This window comes from Canis lupus, chromosome 1, assembly GCF_048164855.1.
Source record: "Canis lupus baileyi chromosome 1, mCanLup2.hap1, whole genome shotgun sequence".
In the NCBI taxonomy this organism is placed as follows: domain Eukaryota; kingdom Metazoa; phylum Chordata; class Mammalia; order Carnivora; family Canidae; genus Canis; species Canis lupus.
The window spans coordinates 67,281,177-67,303,772 of NC_132838.1; the positions used below are offsets into that span (position 1 = coordinate 67,281,177).

Consider the following 22,596-nt stretch of genomic DNA (forward strand, 5'->3'; position numbering starts at 1 on the left):
ACATTTTCACTCAGATTTATTATTACAGTTGAATGACCCAGCATTTCATTATATATCACATAATTACATATCATATAATGAAGAGCAGGTTTCATTTCTGCATTCTCTGTAGCTTTTATATGAAACAAATCATAACATCTACTTGAAATTAACCTACATTTTTATCAGCATTATGCAAACTTGACAAAGCTCTTCTAGTCAATTTAAGAATAATAATTCATCCTAACAATGAATCATTAAGGCACAACATCAATGGACCCTAAAACACGTCTCCCATATAAGAGATGTCATAGTATTTGATGTTAGACTAACATTGTATGCTTCAAAAGAATCATCAGATAGGAGCAAAAACTAAAGACCTAAATAAAAAGTGGAACTTTCAACACTTTGCTTCTATCCAAATTCAGAGTAGGTTTTGTTGTTGTTGTTGTTGTTGTCGTTGTTGTTGTTTTTAGTTTAATATGGATGCATAAAATTCAAAGGTTCATAGAGTCAAAGTTACCCAGTCAACCATTTTGGTTCACTAAAGGATAGGATGATTAACAGTTTTCCTTAAGTTCCTCCTACAGACTGTGTATAGCATTAAATTTATTAAAAGCTTCACTGAAAGCTTGAATCAAAGGCTTTTAAAGCTTATAAAGGGCCAGTAAGGAAATTGTGGTCTATGATAATTAAATAATTGGCCCAAATAAACACAATGAATGGTGCCGAGCCTCAGGGATATATCTCCTGACTCTTAGCCCAGTGCTCTTCACGCCACTCTACAATCCATTTGTTCATTTATCCATTCAATGTGGTGCAATGGTTGACCTGATGGCTCCCATTCTTCACCTCTCTCTGTATCTATGTCCTTCCCATGTAATCTTGCCATGCCCTCCTACTCTGACTTTTGACTCATCCATGTGACTTCTTTGGGATCAACAGGATATTGGCATATGCGACACAGAGACTTGAAAGATAATTGTACAATTGACTTTGGTCATTTCTGTCCTTTCACTACACCACGTAGACATGCCTAGACCAGCCTCCTGGAGGTTGAGAATGACAGAGAGTAAAGTCAGGTTACCCTAGTCATCAGGGCTGAGATAACCAAGAGTCAATAGAAACCCAGACATCTGGGTGAACCCAGACTACATCAGTTGAAACTAAGTCAAGTCAGCTGAACCCCACATCCTTCATGAACTAAGTAAATGTGTTTTTAGCTATATGCATTAAGTTTTTCTGGCAAGGATGCAGCATTGTGTGACTAGATAAATGATACCTCCAACAGCCATTTATCTATAGAATCCCAGATACTGGGTATGTGTGAGAATGCAAATCTAAATATAACATAGTCTCAGATTTCAAATTGTTCAAATGTAATTTCTTTTTTTTTTTGTAATTTTTTTTATTGGAGTTCAATTTGCCAACATATAGCATAACACACAGTGCTCATCCCGCCAAGTCCATCACCCAGTCACCCCAACCACCGCCTACCTCCCTTTCCAAACATAATTTCTTAAATTGTTTAAGTGTAGAATTAATATAGAGTGTGGTAAGTCATTTGTAGATAATTCTCAAATTCCTTCTTTAATATCAAAAGATGGGATCCAGGTGATAGATACTACAGAGGGCAACTGAAAAGATCAGAGTTAGAATGTTAATATTAAACAAAACAAACCACGACTCCTGTTTACATGTGACTCATCCACAGCCCACAAAAATGTAAGTCCATCACTCAGTATGAATTTTTAAATTTATTATCAGGCCTGACACATAGTTTGTCTTAACACATATCTTTGAAAAAAAAAAAAAGCAGATTCAACCAGCATTTAAGTACTTCCCTGATTTTGATATTAGATGCCTTTGGAAAATGTATTATTATTTCAAATTATTAGATGACTACTAAATCATAGTTTTTCAGGACTGAGCAATAAACTGGATTACAGAAGAAATGTAGCTTCTTGCTTTTTCATATCAAATTCAATTGATAATATTAAAACATTGAGGGGAAATATAAGGTCATGAAAATTATGTGTAGGATAATATATCCCAGATTTCAAAGAAGAAACACAGAATTTGAACAAAGCTCTTAAACCTGAAATCTATAACGTGAAAGGCTGAGCAGATCTAGGCTGATGGTTTGATCATAATGGGTCAAGTAACATCCCCGGTGCATCTTGGCAAACCCCTGGAAGATTGGGCATTTTATAAACACATTAGGGTTTCACTAAGAACCACATTTTGCTAGAGGCACTCCTCACACTGGGCTCTCCTCTATCTAGTCAAGCCATGCCAAGTTTTCCAACCTCTCCTTCACTTTACTTTTTATAGCCAGGCTCCTGTTCCCTAGTCCTTCACATTAGGACTAGGGATCAGGAAGGTAGATGTTTCTTAAGCTACTGATCCTGCCATAGTCTCTCAATCTTGTTTACTTATCATCAGTCCCTCCCTCCAGCACCCTGGCTCTCCAAACCATTGACAGGTATTGACCTTCCCCACAGTACTCCATGCTTCAGTGCTCAACTGCCATCCATTAAGCATCAATCCCTTCCTCTTCCTCTCTCTCTTCCTTGGCTCTCAGAGTCCTCCACCTTGCTTAGAACTCTGCTCCATAGTGTGCATTTTTCACTACATATTCAGCTTCCTCTTAGAACATTGTCTCTACCTCCCTACCTTGACTAAAATCCCATTCTCTATTGAGGACAGCACTTCTCCTGCAAACAGAGATGGCTGCTTAGTCTCCCACACCCTAGATACCCTCAGGTTGGTGCTATTCTGGCCCATAGTACTGTCTGTTGCATCTTTACCTCCTTTGCTAATCCCTGCGGCTTTGATATCCTTGCCCGCTAGCTATGCTCCATCTCCTCTCTTGTTGGAATCATCCATCTATTAATCTCTAGTCACAATCCATCTTTCACAAAAAGACTGGGTTATTATTTGCCCTGCCAGCCATGTTGCCCTGGTTGGTGTTCACATCTTCACAGACATTCTTTTCAGCACCTTGACTGGATCTCATTATAAATGAACTTTTCATTTCTCTACCTTAGACTTTCACTCCAAGAATCACACCTGAAACCTGTCATGACAACCTTTTCCACCTCCAAAATCACCAAGTGTCTTTCTCTCTCACCTCATCTCCTATCCTTTATTATCTGTAGCCCAGCCAAGCTCCCATCTCCAACACTGCTTTTGCCACCAGGACAGTTTTGGGACCTCACCGGAATCTGAGCTCCACTGACCCCTTGCTTTCTCTGTACCCACCAGCTTTCTAGGCTCATTTCCCTTTGTTCTCTACACAACATCCATCCTGATTTGAAAACTTCAATCTGGCCAGTAGCATGTCAGACTTTATTTACCCTGCTTTACCCCTCAGCAGCATGTGATGTGTCTAGCCACTCCTTTTCCTTGGCCCAGCATCCCTACTACCACTCTGACTACTCATTTCTTGCTCAGCCCCCTTTGTTGGGTTCAACCTTATTTACCTAAACATTGACTTTTAGGACATTCTCAAAGTTTTGTCATTGACACAGTTTTCTTCATACTATCCTGGATAATTCCAACAGTCACGTGGCTTAATTTACTGTTTATGTGTTTACGTCTTCAGAAGTGAGGGGAGATTTATTAAATGCGATGACTATAGGCTTGTGTGCTATGATCAGCACTCTAGACTCCCATATTTATGTCCTTTAGCTCTACAGTTCCACCACTCTTTCTTCCTATCTCAAGGCTTAGGTTTTCTGTTTGACTAGAACATTCTTCACAAACTCTTCTTCCTTAATTTTACTAAGTCTCAGTTTCCTGCAAGTTTTCCCTCGCCACGTAACAGTTTTGCCAGCACTCTTATTCTCTAGTCTTTGATGACCTTGAAGTTTTATTGGGATGCAGTTTTTACAATATAATTAAATAATACCTGGTTTTAGTGTTTAATGTCTCTCTATTTATTTTTTTTATTTTTTATTTTAATTTTTATTTATTTATGATAGTCACACAGAGAGAGAGAATGGCGGAGACATAGGCAGAGGGAGAAGCAGGCTCCATGCACCAGGAGCCCGATATGGGATTCGATCCCGGGTCTCCAGGATCGCGCCCTGGGCCAAAGGCAGGCGCTAAACCGCTGCGCCACCCAGGGATCCCTGTCTCTCTGTTTAAAATAAAAACCTACTGAGGATAAGGACTATGCGTGTCCTATTCATTGTTCTCCATCCTTATCTCAGTGTTTTAAATATAGTTTGTATTAAATAACTACTTACTAAATTAATGGAGAAATGAAGGAGTAAATACAGACTTAATTTTTAAGACTTTTTCTTTGGCTAGCTTATCAATGACTACTACATAGTTACATTTTCATATGTTAGAAGTGATATCCAGTCACTTTTGACGTAATACTTAGTATATATTTGAAAGGAACACCTATTTTAACTTGTTTTATCCATAAAAAAACACACATTGCATTGCAAATTTTATGCTTTTAAATAAATTAACTGTTGCAATCACTACAAACACTTTAGTTATATGGTATCCCATATATTTCTGTGGCTCAAGTTAGATTGGTTCCTATCTATGAAAATTATAAATCCAAGAATGGTTATGCTAGGGAAATTGAGAACTTAGTGTGTATACACAGTGGCCCCATATTCCCCAGGCACGAGATTGTGACCTGATATTAATGGAAGAAATAAAACTCTGTCAGGTACTGCTTCAATGATATCAAGCTTTCAACCTGGAGATCAGACCCAGAGGAAAATGAGAAAAATAAAATGCGTGTAAAGAATAGAGAAGCACACGGATAAATTTGAACTGGCATGCATCAGGCCTTTCTGACCACTCTACAGTTGCAGTTCAAAAATAAACCCTGTTTATTTTGTATAATTTCCACTTCACTTGTCATTGAAAATGAGTCATTATAATCCTGTCTGCTAATATAAAATGATTATTAAATCATTTTTCATGTTATTCTTAGCTTGTAGTGTGCGTATTGCTTTTAGTTCCCGCTGAAAGCCATGATCCAATTACAAGACGCTGAAAATTTTTCTTATGAACAAAGAAAAGAACAAATAAATATTACCCAAAAAAAGTATTTTTCTTTCTTCAAATCCGTCTTTCATCTCATACCTAAGGCCATGTGGTTGGGGGGAAAAATAATCCTTTTCCAAACAATCCACTGAGATTCCTGGTTTGTGATTACATTTATTTGTGTTCCTTCTCCCAAGGGCGAGGCTCGCTTTTCTTTAGAAAGTCACATAGGACCTGTCTTGGCCCAGGGACTAAACATCACTCACATTTTAAACAACATGAAGTATCCCAGATAACGTCCTTTACTTTTTTACTTGGTAAAAAAAATATAAAAAAGAAAGAAAAAAATCAATCACTCTCCTAACAGACTAAAAAAAGCATCCTCTTCTCAGCTTTTATAAACAACTGCTTCTTTCCACTGCCTGTACTTTTTCACTTCAGAAAAGTGAATCCAAGGGATACGTGGGAAGACATTTCAAGTGATATTTGGGAAGAAATTTCCTATTAAGTAACTTTCCTCCTCAGCATTAAATTACGCTTAAAACAGGAACAGTAGTAATAGCAATTCAGAAGCTATACATTAAAATAAAGAAATGAGGTTCCAAATCCAATCATAAGAAACACAGGTTTGCATATTCAAATTATCGTTCCAAGAGAACATGTAATCCTCTATGCCATCTGTCTTTTAATGTGTGTGTGTTTTCTCTTTTTGTTTGTTATATGGTTGAATCACCATAAATAATTTAGAAGGTTATTAAGTGGTTTTGAAAAAACTAATACATTTCTTATTGTGCATTATAAAGTCTCAATTAAATGGAGGCAAATGTTTGGTTTTACTGAGAAGAATATTTAAATAAGCGAGAATATAAACTGAAAAATAATTTGAAGTTGATCATCCATAGAAACAGTCCTCTCTTTCAGACAATAATCTGAGGTTTCACGTAATCATTCATCTGTACTAATAACCTGCCTTTCTACACAGAATACGTTCTTTATACCAACTGCACGAGAGGCCCTTTGAGCTTGTTCTATCCAATCCCAACAAACCATCTTTGACCCCTTGCCTGTCCCTTGCGGCCTTCGTGCGTGGTTTGCAGGGGTTTTGCCCAGAGCCATGGTTGGCAGGCCCCATCAGAAGCCCACTGCCTCCTCTTCCGCTCGCCCCAGGGTTCCAGAACATGGCCTTCCCAGGTGAGACTCTTTGCTGGCGCCCCTTACCCTCTGCAGCAAGCACTCTCCCTCCCTCAACCATGCACACCTTCTTCATACGGGACCATTCTGGGTGGGCTCTGAGCGGTCAGCTAACTGGGACCTGAGGAGCAAAACCAGGTGCTTGCATATGGCTTGACACTTAGACACTCTTGGCCCAATTATAGCTAACACGGGGGCAGATCCTTCTCTCGCCTGCTGCAAGTACACCAGAAGTTCAGGACATCTCAGAGTTGGGGGTTTTCTATCTTTCCTGCCCTTTCCCTTGGACAGAGACCAGGCAATAGGCCCATGGAAAAGGAATATGCCTACTCTGCTTCCCTAGTTGTTCTGATTAAAAAAAAAAAAAAAAAAAGACAGCTTTCTATCTCAGCCCTCCAATGCTGAACTTACTGGGACCAGATCCAAGAAGACAAATCCCTGCTGGAACTATTAGAGATCTTATCATGCATCATATATCAAAGATTGTTCCTTGTTCTCTGGTAAAGAAATCATTTACTATTAAGATGACGTTAAGCTTTCATTTTCAAAGACATCTTTCCAGAACATATTATGTATTAAAGAAAGACATCATAAGTATGCATGTATTTCAGTGGCTTCTTCCTACTTCTTCGCTGCTGAAAACAGGGAACTTGACAATTTGACATCTGCAAGTGCTACCATCCTGATTTGATGTTGATTTGACCACCCTCTTGGGAAAAATCAAATCCTAGCTCACGAGAGCAGAAGAACTCAATACAATCACACACTTTGATTTAAACAAGTTTAAGAATTTTCCTTCAGAGTACTCAGGGTGAAGAACCTCTTCACACCCTTTTGTCAAGCTCAATCCAATCTGCTTCTTGCTATTCGAATCTTCCATAAATTTAGCCCAAAATGAAATGGACACTTGAAGCAAGGCTTAGCCAATATATCTTTATTGTAAAATGAGGCCAGAAGCGACAGCTAATCTGTACATTTGTTAATCGTAAGGAGATAAATGAGAAGTCCGGCTGCCCTCCAGCCCTCAAAGACGTTAGCGGTGTCACTCCAGATAACGGACAAGCACGCACAAGGGTTTGCTGTTTTAGAGCTGCTCCGGCAAGGGCATCCCCTACACAACACCAAGGTCAGCTCACTTATAATGTTGATGCATGGATGCTGGAATAATTCTGTAGAGAAATAAATTTTCTTCTTTCTCTTTATTTTGCCCTCCTGCCAATTTTAAGATTATTAATTCATATGACTATTGTTATGACTTCCATAGCTCCTGCTTTAATTGAAAAATCATAACTCTTCGACTCCGTGTGGGCAGTCTGTGACCAAAGTACAGGAAAATTAATCTTAGTTTGAATTATAGAAACAGAAATTACAGTAGAATAAAGCACGTGACTTATTTTTTGTTTAGTTTTTCGTGAAATTAGTTTTTAATCAGTAGACATATGAATAGCATTTGAAAAGTGTCCAGCAGAGCAACGCTTGCTGCAGATGGCAGATGGGAACTGCAGTGTACCATATAATAGTTCTGTATCGAGGAAAAGTACTCTAAATTCATTTCTTAAAAATTACATTTGAAATCATTTTAACCTTGTGGGTATTAAAGCACAGCCTTCTGTATAAGTCTTTGAAAAGGTATCCATCCTGGCAACCTGATATAAAACACTGCCATATTATTATTTGAGCTAGAAGTGATTTTGATGAATATGATTCATCTCACTGTTTCTTTAAGTATTCCCATTATATAAAATGTTAAATGGCATGTTTGCCACTGAGGTGTTGCTAAAATGTAAAAATCTCATGCTATTGTGAACCAGCCTCTAACACAGGGTGCAGTCCTTGAAGGCTGCTTCCCACCTCTTCACCTCAACTCAAGCCTGGCAACAATTCCTGCAAACCCTTTCCATGAAGGCTGTTCTTACACCCTGTGCCCCGTGCCCTTTGTAAAGCACCATCTGGGTCTACCATTCCACACCTTCTCTAAATTTCTACAGTATCCTGACATGACCCTATAGTCATCTCCAGGATCCCACTTTGCTCATAATGCGCTCTTCGGCTCACGTCCTCCCCTTGGTCATTCCTCTCCCGACATGACATCAGAAGGCCTTAACGTTTACATCTCTGCAGAACTGTTTTCCTCCTCTTTTTTTTTTTTTTTTTTTAAGCCTCTTGTAAAAACAATCAGAACTTGGATCTCATGGTCCCTCAGAATTGCTCCGTCATCAAGATTGTGGATTTTAGCATGCTCCTCTGTGCTCCTACTTTCTTAATACCAGTCATCCCTCTCAATTTGCAATCCATTTCTGTCTCCCAGCTTCCTTGCCTCACTTTGTCTCCCCACCCAAAGGATCTCTCTACCTTTGTATGTACTTGAAATTTTTGAGAATAAAAAGTTAAAAAAAAAAAACTACACAAGTTGCTCCAAATATCTTTTTCTCACTGTGGTCGTAAGATCCTCACTTCCCATTCTATTCTCGTTGCCAGTCCTCCAACGGTGCTTATTGCTGATTATTTTTTTTAAAGGCTGATAATTTTCCCATTTGTCTCTAAAAAATTTATGTTCCCTGGTGATATCTAGGTCCTCAAGTTTGCTCAGTTATCTGAGGATCTCTGTTTCGGTTCCTTGTGGGGGATCCAGAGATGATATTTCAAATTTTTTCCTCTTTTTAGCAAGCTCGCAGTCACAGCCTGGCATTCCTCAATCTTAGGAGGTCATGTAATCATGTCATTGATGGAGATTGTGGACATCTGAAATCAATTCCCACAGCTTTCCCTGTTTTGTCTTAGAAATGCACTCGAGCTCTCATCCTTCTTAGGAAGGGTCCTGTCCTCTTTCTAAAGCCAGTGCCTCCCCCTTTTGACTTCATCCATTATTCTACCCACTTGCACTGTATTCTCTGACCCTGCTCTCCATTGCCTCATTCATTTTCTGCCAAGCTTTAGTAAGAGTGATCTATTCTTATTGCTCTTTTTCTTTCCCTCCCACTCACTTATTATATGGGTATTTACAGAATGCAATCTGGTTTCTGTTCTTACCACTTGACTGAAAATATTTCCACCAATAACTTTTTAGCCATCAGTCATAAATCCCATGGCTTTTTCTCAGACCTCACAGTTCCTAAGCATTCTGCTGAATGTAACTCTGATAACCATCTCATCATCTGAAAAAAATGATTTTCCTCTCAATCTCCAGTAACATTGTTCTCTCATCTTCCTTTTTATCTCTTGGATCCTTATTCACTCATCCGTTTTGCCATCTTTTCTCTTTCCTGCCAACCTCTACATTGGTGACCTCCGAGCCATTCTGATTGCATGTTCTTGATGAAAACTTGAAACATTAAACAGAAATATCTCACATGAGATAGTTTTATAAAACTATGTATGTGCTCTACTACCACATATGTAACTATGTACATTTACTCTACTAATAATATATCCTGTGCATTAAAAAAGTAGACATTTTAAAATGATAAAGTTGATTAAAGTTGAGGTAAAAATATTTTAAGCAAAATTATTTGTTAATAATATTGAGAAAAATGGTTGAATCATTTTCATTACTTTTTAAATCTTGATTAATGTGATACAGCAATTCAGTTGTTTGTTTCATAATTCAGCCGGATGATACACTAAGTTTTAGTGGCTCTCACTGCTAAAAATGATATACTTCACAAAGCTACATGGATCCAAATGAAAAAGTACATTGTCAGTTGCTCCAAGTCATGATACATATTTTCAATGATGCCTACTAATTTTGCAAAGATATTGTTAAAATTGGCTAGTAAATTCCTATCTTCCCTGATGTCAAAGTGATAGTTAATATTTCAATATTGGATTTTTTTCATTAATTAATTAGTTTATTTGAGAGAGAGAGAGGGAGTGAAAATGCTCATGCAGGAGGGGTGGGTAGAGGGAGGAGAGAATCTACAAGCCGACTCCCCAGCTGAGTGCAAAGCCCAATGAGGGCCTCCATCACGGGACCCCAAGATCATGATCCGAGCTGAAGTCAAGAGTCAGCTGCTTAATGGACTGAGCCACCCGGGCACCCCTCCCTATTGGATTTAAACACACTGATATTCTGTGGAAGCTTTTATAAATGGTTAGAAATTTTGTTTGTAAGTTTTTAAAGTTTGCAAGATGAGAAGTTGCATTGTTTCCAGCAATGGAAGCATATAACATCAGAAATATTTTTAAACAATCCATTTTCAAAATATTCTATATAGGATGATTCTTTTGTTATAGCTATTTTTGGTCCTTTTTGATCGAAGGACCAGATCAAGGACGCACGTGGGCATTCCTCTGGTGGCCGACTACTGATGGGCACTTAGGGCGTAGATTGACAAATTTGAACTCTCAACTCTCAATCAATGACATCTTAGTAACACTGAACTTTAATTTTTTTGTAAAATGAATCTTAATATTAGCACATCTTTAACTTGGAGAAAAATGACTTGTCCTAAGACAATCAGAAAATCTTTAAATGATACAAAAGAGTACCCCAGTCATTCCTCATGTCGCAAGGTATCATGAAGATCCTACTATATTTTATACTTGTGTTTCTATGAATTAATCTCATATTTAAAACACCATTCAGAACTTTGTAAACTTCTGGCTAGGGGTTCTTGGCTGCCTAACCTGCCTACAGTGACAGTGGGAATCTATTTCACAGGTGGAGTCCTATCTTTAATATTCCTTTAGAATCACTTAGAAAAGTCTAGACAATGCAGTTGCCCCATGAGTAGTTGTACTTACTCAGTTCCTCCATGAGGCAATGCTTGTGCTAAAGAGGTCGGTAAGGGATAGAAGAGTGGTTTCTCCCATGCATTAATAAAAAATACTTCATGGATTTTATTATCGAGCGCAGTCTAACAAATACAATAGGCACGTATGTTGGGGAAAAAGCAAGCTCTAGTGCAACTTTGCAGAAAATCTCCCTTACTGAGTCATTTGTCCATACAAATAATGATAACAGCTAAGATTTATTTTGTGCTTAGCAAGTGCCAGGTACTACTTTATGCCTGTTACATGTGTTAGCTTATTGAATTCTTCAGCATTTTTTTCCTAACCACCTTCCAAGAGTATTTTCAGGAAAAGAAATGGTTTTTGTTTTTCACCATATTGCTTCTTTATATTATTTTAGCCATTTTTAGGGAAGACTGGTATACCTAATAATATGTAGGGTTTCTTTTTCTTTATCTCTGTTACCAAAAAAACCCTCAAAAATGTTGAACATTAATTTTAAGGAGGTTTATTTTTTTAAAAGATTTTATTTATTTTCTCATGAGAGACACAGAGAGAGGCAGAGACAGAGGCAGAGGGAGAAGCAGGCTCCATGCAGGGAGCCCGATGTGGGACTTGATTCTGGGTATCCAGGATCACGCCCTGGGCTGAAGGCAGACGCTCAACCACTGAGCCCCCCAGATGTCCCTTTAGTGAGGTCTAAAGGTAATGATGTACTGTTGCTTATAGCATAAGAATAAATAGCACTGAAAAACTGTAGACGATTGTCTTCACATTCTTTTTTGCTTAGTTTTCAAAATACATTGTTAATCATGAAGGCTTCATTTTCTCAGTTGCTAACATCACATAACACAGTATAAACTATGGTGAAATTCACGGTCACTTAAATCTTCATTTCAATTGTCTTGAAAATTTCAAATTTTTGGCTGACATTTTGATGGGTATGATTAGTTCATCTTCTCATTTTTCCCCTCCTAATGTGGCTGATAGAGAAGCATGAGAAGTGTGAAAACTGTCAGTTCTACTTTTCTTTTTAATCTCTGTTGTCTTTTGCTCATATTATAAATATAATATTTTGATAAATTTATCTTCTGAAGTATGTAATAGTTTTAGAAAAAGGCACAAATTATAAGGACAGCTCAATGACATGATATACATTGAATGCATCTATGAAACTACTACCCTGATTGAGAAGTAGAATATTAATAGGCCCCCAGCAGCTCTACCCTGCCTAACCCATCACATTTCCAACCCTTCTTCCCAAAGCTAACCAGTATCCTGACTCCTAAAATCATAGACTAGTTTTCTCTCTTGTTTGGAAGTTTTAAATACTTTAAATCATAGGTTATGTCTTCCTTTGTGTCTGGCTTCTTTCTTTTTATCCCTTACTTCAGAGCATCCTATTGTATGAATATACTAAAATTTATTTATCTGCTCTACTACTGAAGAACATTTGAGTTGCTTCTATTTTTTTAACTATTATAAAAAATGCTGCTATGAATATTTCTATACATGTATTTTTGTGCACACATATATCTCCCTTTTCCCCCCACATGTGCGTATGCTTCTGTAGGCATTTAATTGTTGGGTCATAATGGGTATGGATGCACATTAGATTGCACAAAATGGTTTTCTGGAATATATTCTCAGAAGGAGTACACAAACTTCCAGTTTCTCCACAATCTTGTTATGATTTCGTACTGTCCGTCTTTTTACTTAATCATTCTATGATTCTGTAGTATTATCTCATTGTGGTTTCCATTTATATTTCCCAGATGACAAAATTAAATAGTATTTTAGTGTTTTATTGATCTTTGTGAAACATCTATTTTGTGAAGTAACTATTCAAGGATTTTGCCCATTTTCTCTATTGTGCTGTCTGTATTTTTGTCATTTATTGGTAAAGTTCTTTACATATCTGAATACAAGTCCTTTTTAGTATCCTTTCTCTGTTTCGCAAATAAGCTTCCCCACTCTGTAGCTTGCCTTTTCTCTCCCTTAATGGTGTCTTTAGTAGTATAATCTTTCATTGATTTTTTTTAATTAAAAAAATATTCGTCCATTTTGTCAGATTAGATTTTGCTTAAAGTAAAAAATACAATTTTCAAACAACTAGACCAGGCTCATTGAATCTACAGCACAGTGCAATGCTATCCAATGAAGGGTGCCTATTCAGGGTCCCATTCTCAGAAATATTCACTCTCTGGAAGGCCCTGGGCTGAAGGCAGCGCTAAACTGCTGAGCCCCCTGGGGCAGCCCCGGTAGCTGCTAACTTTATAAAAACAAACAAACAATAACAAAAAACAACCATATGCTATGTGTCTCCTGATAGAAAATACATAGTACTCATGATGGAGTAGTTTTCCCAGAAGTTCAGATCTGAATCTTTGAAGCTTCAAGATTTAACTATCAATTCACAGAAAAACAAGTCCAAAGGACATCTCGATAGGAAGCAATTCACAGGCAAAACAATTCTAGAATATATGACATAAAGAATATATATTTTCTAGAATATATGGCATGTGATAGACCAGGAAAGAAACTGATATACAAAAATCACAACAGTCCAGTTTCTGCACAAGTTGCTCCAAATAACTAACAAAAAGAAACCATTTCCAGTCTTCCTCATTGGCAATCACAAACCAACATGATTTATGTTTTGGGAAATTCTATAGAATTCTTAATTCTATGGAAGTAAGTCAGTTTCTCCAACAAATTTGAAAAAAACAAAACAAAACAGGAAGAACCTTTTACATTATTATTTTCTTTGGAAGAACCTTATACATTAAAAGACACTTAAAACATATCATTCAGATGCAATGTGTGCACCTTAGATCCTGACTCAAACTGTAAGAAGATGTTTATGAGACAAGCAGGCAAACCCGAATCCTAACATGATATTTGATATCCTTAAGGAATTTTGTTTTTAAGGATGATGACTACATTGTTTTAAGAATCTCTACCTTGCAGAGAGATTCAATGAAGTATTTGCTGATAAAATTAAATGAAATGATGTCTGCTCTTGTTTTCTCCCCAAAATATCCAGTCGGGCTGAATAGTGAGGGATCTAGGCAGAACAAAATTAAGTCTTGAGTTGATAGTCGATGAGGCTGGGTGATGCGTGTCTGGAGGTTCGTTACGCTATTCTCTCTACCTTTGTATGTACTTGAAATTTTTGAGAATAAAGAGTTAAAAAAAGTAGCTCGGTCTGACTTGAGATCAAGACAATAATAGACTTATGTACATCTGAGAACACACAAAAAGTATAGTGTATTTCAGAGAATAGGCTAGAGTTTCTTAAATCATCTCATCTGCCTAAAATTGGAGTTGGTGGTTAGCACTTACTTGGCTGGGATGACATACATAGCTGGATCCCAGAGACTTGAACCCTACCTCTCCAGGCAGTCTGGACAATGTTGCAGGGAGTTGAGGAGGGGGGTCAGGAGTGGGGATGCAAGCTAACAGCAAGGCTGAAAGGCCTGGAAGCATTTGATGGAAAACAACACAGACCAGATCCTCCCATGTGGCCAAACTCACCATTCAACATGGCACTTGCTTTTGGTTAACTATAGGGAATAAAGAGAGAAAAGAAGAAGGTTTGAGTCCAGGTGTCTTGTCCTTCCTTATGTGAAATTTTCACTTGATAAAGAACTGAGAATTTAGATGTATCTCTTGATGGTTTAGTAGTAATGCACGTCTAAGGTATTGCATTGAGAGGAAATTAGTTTTATTCTCTATAACTTGTAGATTGAGCAGAGAGATTTTGAATTCATACTTAGAAAATACTGAATATGAATATCGTTCACACACACACACAAGAATGCATATATACATCACATTTAAAATCCTACAGAAAATGCCTCAACTCACTCCCACGTTACTTTGAAAAGAGAGAAATCTGGTGGACAGTAAATTGATAATAAGGGGTATGTAGGAGCTGAGCATTTATTGATATCTTTATAACACTGAAATCTAGCCTCAGGATCATATAAGCACCTCAACTGCGTTGACATCTCTACCTAAGCACGTGCGCATCTGCCAGTATTGTCTCCAAATGAAAACTCAGCTGACAGAGAAACTGAAAGCGTCAGAGCTGAGAAATGAGACTCAAGGCCTGAAGCAGCTGACAATATCCTCAAATGCAAACCGGGCTAGAGTCCAGGCTGAAGGCTCACTCTTTTCAGACCTGTGTCCAGATTCTTTTTTTCCCTTGCCATTTTATTCATTTCTCTAAATCCCTGACCTCCCAAAGTCATCAAAGCTGTGTGTGACGTTGCCCTTCTTGTAATTACAGAGTTTATGCCCGTTTCTGAAAACTAGGAAGTGATGAGTAGGGAAAACTGAGTGACCAGATAGAATGAAAGCAAAATATCTGTCATTTGTCATTTTCTTCTTCTTCTTCTTTTTTTTTTTTTCACCTGCCAGAGAAAAGGTAAGACAGAACAAGAAGCACGATAGCAGGGATAATCACATAGCTTTTGATGCAATCATGACTCAGGTGGTGTTTGAGTTAAAATATCATTTCATTTTGCTCTAAAGGGTAGGCTGTAAACAAATTGGCAACAAAGCAACAGGGAGCATGGAACCGGATTTTAGCAGTGATTTCATTTTCCCACCAGATGGCAGGTCTTCCCCGGATCTTTGGAGCTGCTTCCAGAATCTAGCTATTTCGTTGCTGACAAAGCAGTGAGATTATATCTATGGACTCGGTTTGAATTCGGGAAATCTGCCAGGACTCCGTGGCTCCAGGATTAAATGTCTCTTATTTGAAAAGAGACTTCCATGGCAGAGGTTTTTTATTTATTTATTTTTTAAGTCATACATATATCTTCAGGACAAAGGCTATTTACATAAACTCCCGGCTTAAGCTGAGCTTCCCAGGATCTCAGCTGGCACTTCTTCCTTGATGTTCAGCACCCCAAGAGGCTGGTAAATGCACTAGCGAGTGCTTCAGAGTATTGTATTTCTTAAAGCAGAGCCAAGTAAGAAGTATTCAAATGCCACCCATATCTCAAGCATTCTCATCTAATCTCAGCTCCTGGAGTATTTACTTAAAACATTTTCATTTTCCTGGCAAGGAGCTATGTAAATACATTCAATTTTTTACCTTTTTTTTTAAAAAAAAAAATATATATATACACACATATGTCCTTGAGACATTTTGACTAATGTGTTAGGTTGGAGAGTTTTACTCTCTAACTACATGTGCACAAATATATCACAAACTAATTCCAGAATAAAAGGCTTATCTCAATGATCAGTGACATTTGCATTCAGGAATTATAAGCAATTGAGAATTCATCTACTCCCTGTCTTGCTAGAGAGACACTTGATGCATTTTCAACGTATGTATTTTTAATTTGTGTTTCTAAGAAATTCACATCCCTGACACAGATCAATATTAGTGGACTACTTTTTCAATACACAACCCTAGATGTCATCTGCACCTTCCATAGGGAGCAGGTAGGGACATTCTCGCGGGGGGCCTGCATAAGGCAAAGGGTCTGGCTTTGGGGAGACTTCCCAGGAGGGGAGAGCATGGGGGTGACCCAGGGAGGCACGTCTGAGGTGGGACTCTTGTCCTTCATCAGTCACCTTGGCTTTTTCCTACTGGTGGGCAACAGAAGATGCCTTCCCCGAGCATGACAACTGTAGGAGTCCAGGATATGCCACCCCAAAGAGGCCGCTTTGGGATACTGATTACTTTGAGCTGTAGGCATTGAAAAAAAAAAGCAAACTGCAAGGAAAGACTGTCCCTGCACCCCCTTTATCTACCTAGAGACAGACCCTCCATCAATCAGAAAACAGACTCTTCGCATAGAACAGACTAGAAGGTGACATCACACCCAGACAAACTTTGTCACATATTGCCACACCTCCCATCTACTTTTCTAAAGGCTCATCCGTTTTCCCAAAAAATTGTTTTTAGAAATCATTCTTCCTAAAAAAAAAAAAAAAAAAAAAAAAAAAAAAAAGAAATCATTCTTCCTGAATAAGCCTGCTTCCCCCAACCCCTTTGGCCATTAGGATGGTATTTAGGACTAAGTGTAAAGCTGCCTCTTTGTGTTAGTCAGTTCCCCTGGGTGTCTCCCTTGTATACATGAGGTCTACGTGTCAGTAAACTTCTGTCTTTCTCTTGTTAATTTGTCTTTTAGGATATGAGTGAGCCTCAACCAGGAACTCAGAAGAGGAAAGGAGAAATCGCTTTCCCTCAGCTACGCTTGTACCTAACAGAGACAGGCGCGAGCTAGTGAGCAAAACTGTGGGTGAGTTGTACCCTGCCCTAAATCCTCATTCTCTCATTCTCTCCTCTCAACCCTACTCCACACAACGCAGTCTGCTGCAGACCTAGAGAATCTAAACTACTTTGCATATTTCATACGCATAGCAAGAATTAGAATTGACTATAACTTTTGGTTTAAAAAAAACCCCTCATTATCTGGAACTAAATTCACAACCATTCACAGAGAATAGGTCTGGAATCCAGTTGCCAAGTAATGTAGCATATGTGGATACGATTATGCATAGAAAAGGGAAATTTTCTATGGATGGGGAATTGGGGACAAAATTATTTAAGTAAACAATCCAACAGGGGGAAGCTGCAAGTATTATTTGTGCTAGTTGAAAACAAAGAGTTCTATTTCAAAAGTGAAAAGTCCTTGGTTTTTCATATAAAATTAGACTTTTCAAAAAAATAAAAATAAAATTAGAGTTTTCAATTTAAACTCTTTTTTTATTTTTATAAATTTATTTTTTATTGGTGTTCAACTTGCCAACATATAGCATAACCCCCAGTGCTCATCCCATCAAGTGCCCCCCTCCATGCCTGTCACCCCGTCACCTCCACCCCCCGCCCACCTCCCCTTCCACCACCCCTAGTTTGTTTCCCAGAGTTAGGAGTCTTTCATGTTCTGTCTCCCTCCCTGATATTTCCCACTCATTTTTTCTCCTTTCCCCTTTATTCCCTTTCACTATTTTTTATATTCCCCAAATGAATGAGACCATATAATGTTTGTCCTTCTCCAATTGACTTATTTCACTCAGCATCATACCCTCCAGTTCCATCCACGTGGAAGCAAATGGTGTGTATTTGTCATTTCTAATGGCTGAGGCATATCCCATTGCATACATAGACCACAGCTTCTATCTCCATTGTTCTGTCGATGGACACCGAGGCTCCTTCCACAGTGTGGCTATTGTGGACATTGCTGCTGTGAACATCGGGGTGCAAGTGTCCCGGCGTTTCACTGCATCTGTATCTTTGGGGTAAATCCCTAAACTCTTTATTTAAAATTCTTCTGTAACTTCTGTTCTGTGGCCCAAAGGATTAATCCAGACCACTTTCTGTGACCTTTAAGATTAGTCCACAGCTCCATTTCAAGGCTCCCCTTCTCTGCTTTGGCTCAGTCGTTTCCTGAGTGGGCTGTGGGTTTCTTATTTTCAAGTCCATCCTGCTAGATAATATGCTCCTGGCCATTTTTCTGCTTGCTTACCTTTGACATTTCCAGTTAGTCCTTGATATATAGGTGATGATGTAATCAATCGATTAAGCAACTCATGGTTAGTTTTTTGACTATGCTATCTCTGTAAAATTCCAAAATGCCTGGGAAATATATGCATTGTTCATTTTCCCCTGGAAAACCCTGGACTACCTGTGGATTATATTAGTTCCCTAGGGCTGTTGTAGCAAACTACCACAAGCCGAGTGGCTTAAAGCAGCAGACATCTGTTCTCTAAAAGTTCTGGAAGTCCGAAGTTTAAAATCACAGTGTCATTCCAGGTGCTCTTCAGAGGCTCTAGGGGAAAAACCTTTTTTTGCCTCTTCCAGCTTCTTCTGGTTGTTGACATTCTGTGGCTTTCCTTGGCTCCTGGCTGCACTACTCCAATCTCCGCCTCCGTCTTCATATTGTCTTCTCCTCTATGCTTTTGTTTGTCTAAACTACCTGTGTCTCTGCCTCTCTTTCTGTGTCTCTCATGAATATATAAATAAAATCATTAAAAAGATTGCATAATGGCAATTAGGGTCCACAAGTTAATCCAGGATAAAATCCTTCTCTCAAGATCCTTAACTTAATCACCTCATTGCCGGGTAAGGAAATAGTCATTCTTCTGCCTTATAAAGTGATAGTCAAATTTTCAGGTGATTAAGCTGCTTTTTAGGGGCCACATGTAGCCCACCACAACCTGGGAGCAAATAGTTGAGGCCATAAGAATACAAGGTCAAAATTGGGTCCAGGGTATCTATCACCAACACAGTATTTTCTTGGCGAGACCTACACCCAGATGTTTGTATACCTCTGAGATGGAACCTTTACAGCTAGTACTCAGGTGGATTGCTAATCCTAAGTGAGCTTTAAATAAACAGACATTTTCTAAGGAACAAAGGGATGCAGCAGGAGACAACAGTGAAGATGACTCTGGTGATAAAAAGGTAAATTGGGAGACAGACCTGGGAGGCAGGCCCATGCTGTGAACGTCGGGGTGGGGTGGGGGGGGGTGGGGGTGGGGGTGGGAATGGAGACCTCAAATGCATAGAGTCCAGGAAGAATAATTTGGAAGCTAGATCCAAAAGGTGGATCAGAAGCCCAAGCAGAAGACTTAATTTTCATTTCCCAGTAATAAAGGAATTGAGAGAGCAACAGTGAGCAAATAATAAAAATTACTTCCAACTACCTCCAAGGGCTCAGAATAAAGGAAGCACCAGTCAGTGGGAAGGACGAGGGGCCACGTGAAACGGGGAGGGCATGGGCAGTCTCCTCAATGCTGTAAACCTCACAAACTGTTCCAAATACATAAACTAAAATAAGGTTTTTATATGAACCTGCAGTCTGCCTGCCACTTTACCAATACTCTTCTACTCTGAGATTCCATGATACTGATCGTTAAAAACACAAAGGGTTTTTGCCATGATTAACTGCAGGGCTCACATTCAGCTGGTGTGCACCAGTACTGAGCAGACCAGCACTGGCTCAAGGCATGTTCTGAACAGTTAGCTCCCGTATTGATTGTTTTCTGGTATTGTCTCTGATTGTATGCATGGGCGTGTAGGGTAGGGTTGCAGAAAGAACCACTGGACAAGGGATCCCTGGATCTCAAGGAAGAGATTCACCCCTGACTCCTCCAGGGACAGAAATACAAAAATAATCAGAGTATTGGCAATAGGAAACTCAATTTTTATTTTTTCTGGGCAGGTAGGAATATTTTATCACAATGGACATCTAAAATCATTACAAATGCTTGTCAAATTAGGTGCTGGAAACTCAAATATGAAGCAGGGCTCAAAACAGAAAAAAAAAGTAAGGACTGTATTTGTGACTGAATCCAGGATTGAAGTTACCAGTTTGTCACCCTTGATTAATGAGAGTATCTTGTCAGACAAACCTACTAGTTTGGAAGGCTCTAGTGGATTTGAACAGTACTAAAATCTTTATTGGATAAAGTTCAAAATAAATGTTCATAGTCATAGCCCAGTGATTAAAAAAAATTAGAACAGAAGTGATTAATTAGGTGATTTTAGTCAAACTCAGCTTCCTAGCCAATCCAATTGATTCTTTTAAAAGTCTCTTAATTGGGCTAAAACCTCCCAAAGTCATTAAAAAATGGTGGCCATATGTAAGGGCAGCCCCATTTTGCTAAGTTGCTGCAAACAGACATGGGATCATAAACAACTTGACCATTTTTTTTTCTGTTGCTATCAGAAAATAAAGCTAGTATATGGTTACAAATGGCTGTGGAGAAGGAGATGACTTATTTATGGAAGCAACCTGTGATGGATGTAGCATTATTCCTCCAGAGAGCATTTATGAGTTACTAGGACTCCAATATACAAACTATAAACCATTTACTACAATATTTTTTAAGAGAAAAGAAATAGGAATTTTGGGGGCATATATATATATATATATATGGGGCATATATATATATATAGGGCATATATATATGTTTTATTTTGGCAGCAAGTGTTCAAACTAAAAATCAAAACCCTTTTTAAATTTTCTGCTCTTGTAATCATGTTTGAAAATATTTCCACCCTTTTCTTCCTCTCATCAAACATACATAGACATGCACGTTTGTTTGCCCATACCTGAAACGTACTTAAATTTTATATATACCATCTATGAGAAACCAATAAAATCCTACAAATACTGTAGCTCTGTAGAAAATTCAGTTTTAAATCTGTAAACTACTACCCAGCTTCACTATTTCTCAACAAACATGTAGTTAATAGACACAGGAGAAGCAAAAGATAATAGTGTACAGCACGTAAATTCTAAACCTATAGGAAAGATTACCATTTTCTTTAAACTTTGCCATTAAGTTTTCTGTTGTGTTATCTGAACTTTTAAGGGTCAAATAATGACCTTCACCTCATTTAAATATGAAAATATCATTTTTATTTCCTTTTGCGTTTCTTCTGATCTTGAAAAGAGCTCCTTGAATGAATCACATTGCTGTTGCTTATCAAATTTCATTTGCAATATTATCGACTTATAATCATTGAGACAGAACCTCCCAGATAGGATAAGTGTTTTATCCCATAATGAAATAAAGATGCAAAATGAAGTGAGGAGGATAAGCCATGTAAGAATGATTTCTCTTTCTTTTTCTTTCTTTCTTTCTCTTTCTTTCTTTCTTTCTTTCTTTCTTTCTTTCTTTCTTTCTTTCTTCTTTCTTTCTTTCTTTCTTTCTTTCTTTCTTTCTTTCTTTCTTCTTCTTCTTCTTCTTTCTTTCTTTCTTTCTTTCTTTCTTCTTCTTTCTTTCTTTTTTTTTAAGATATTATTTATTGATTCATGAGAGACCCAGAGAGAGAGGCAGAGACACAGGCAGAGGGAGAAGCAGACTCCCTGCAGGGAGCCCGACGTGGGACTCGATCCCAGGACCCCCGGGTCATCACCTGAGCTGAAGGCCAACGCTCAACCGCTGAGCTCCCCAGGCGCCCCAGTAAGGAATGATTTCTCAGGGCTTGAAGCATAAAAAAGTCTAGAGGCACAGCAGAAAGTGTTCCACTAGGAATTTAGAAACTATTATAACCAGCTTCTCCACTTTCCTAGGTGACTTGTGGACGTCATGTGTGTTTACTCTGCTCTCCAGTTAATCCTTTACTATACCAATTCTCATAATAGACCTGCTCATCTAATCTATTTCTTAATCTGCAAAATGGGAATCACAGCTACCGACTGGCCCCGATAACAGGTCCGGGTGACATGAGGCTGCTCAGGCTCGAGAGGAAACAAAGAAATCACTGGAGCTCAGACACTTTCTGTCAGGTGACACTTAATCCCCAAGCAAATAATAATAACACCAGTGAAAAATGACAAAAGAAATGACTGCTGCAGAAAAACAATTTAAAGAAGATCTTTGCAAGACAGCCAGGACAGACACATTACACATGGGAGGGAAGGGGGAAGGGATATGGATCATTGTGGAAAACACAATGGTTCCTGAAGAACTCGGACATAGAATTACCATACGAACCAGCAATGCGACCTCTGGATATTCGAATCCAAAAGAATTGAAAGCAGGGACTCAAACAGCCACTTGTACACCAGCGTCCATAGCCGCACTATTCACAACAGCCAAAAGTGGAAGCACCTCAAGCGTCCATCGACAGATGAATGGAAAAACAAAATGTGGAATATCCACACAGTGGACTATTGTTCAACTTTAAAAAGAAATAAA

The 22,596-nt window shown here is 38.4% G+C and overlaps 1 protein-coding gene across 1 annotated transcript in view; it reads right to left on the minus strand.

Annotated features, from left to right (window-relative positions):
- Nucleotides 1-22,596, minus strand: part of THEMIS (thymocyte selection associated) — a 182,785-nt gene that overhangs the window by 15,258 nt on the left and 144,931 nt on the right. The gene's annotated exons all lie outside the window — the stretch shown is intronic.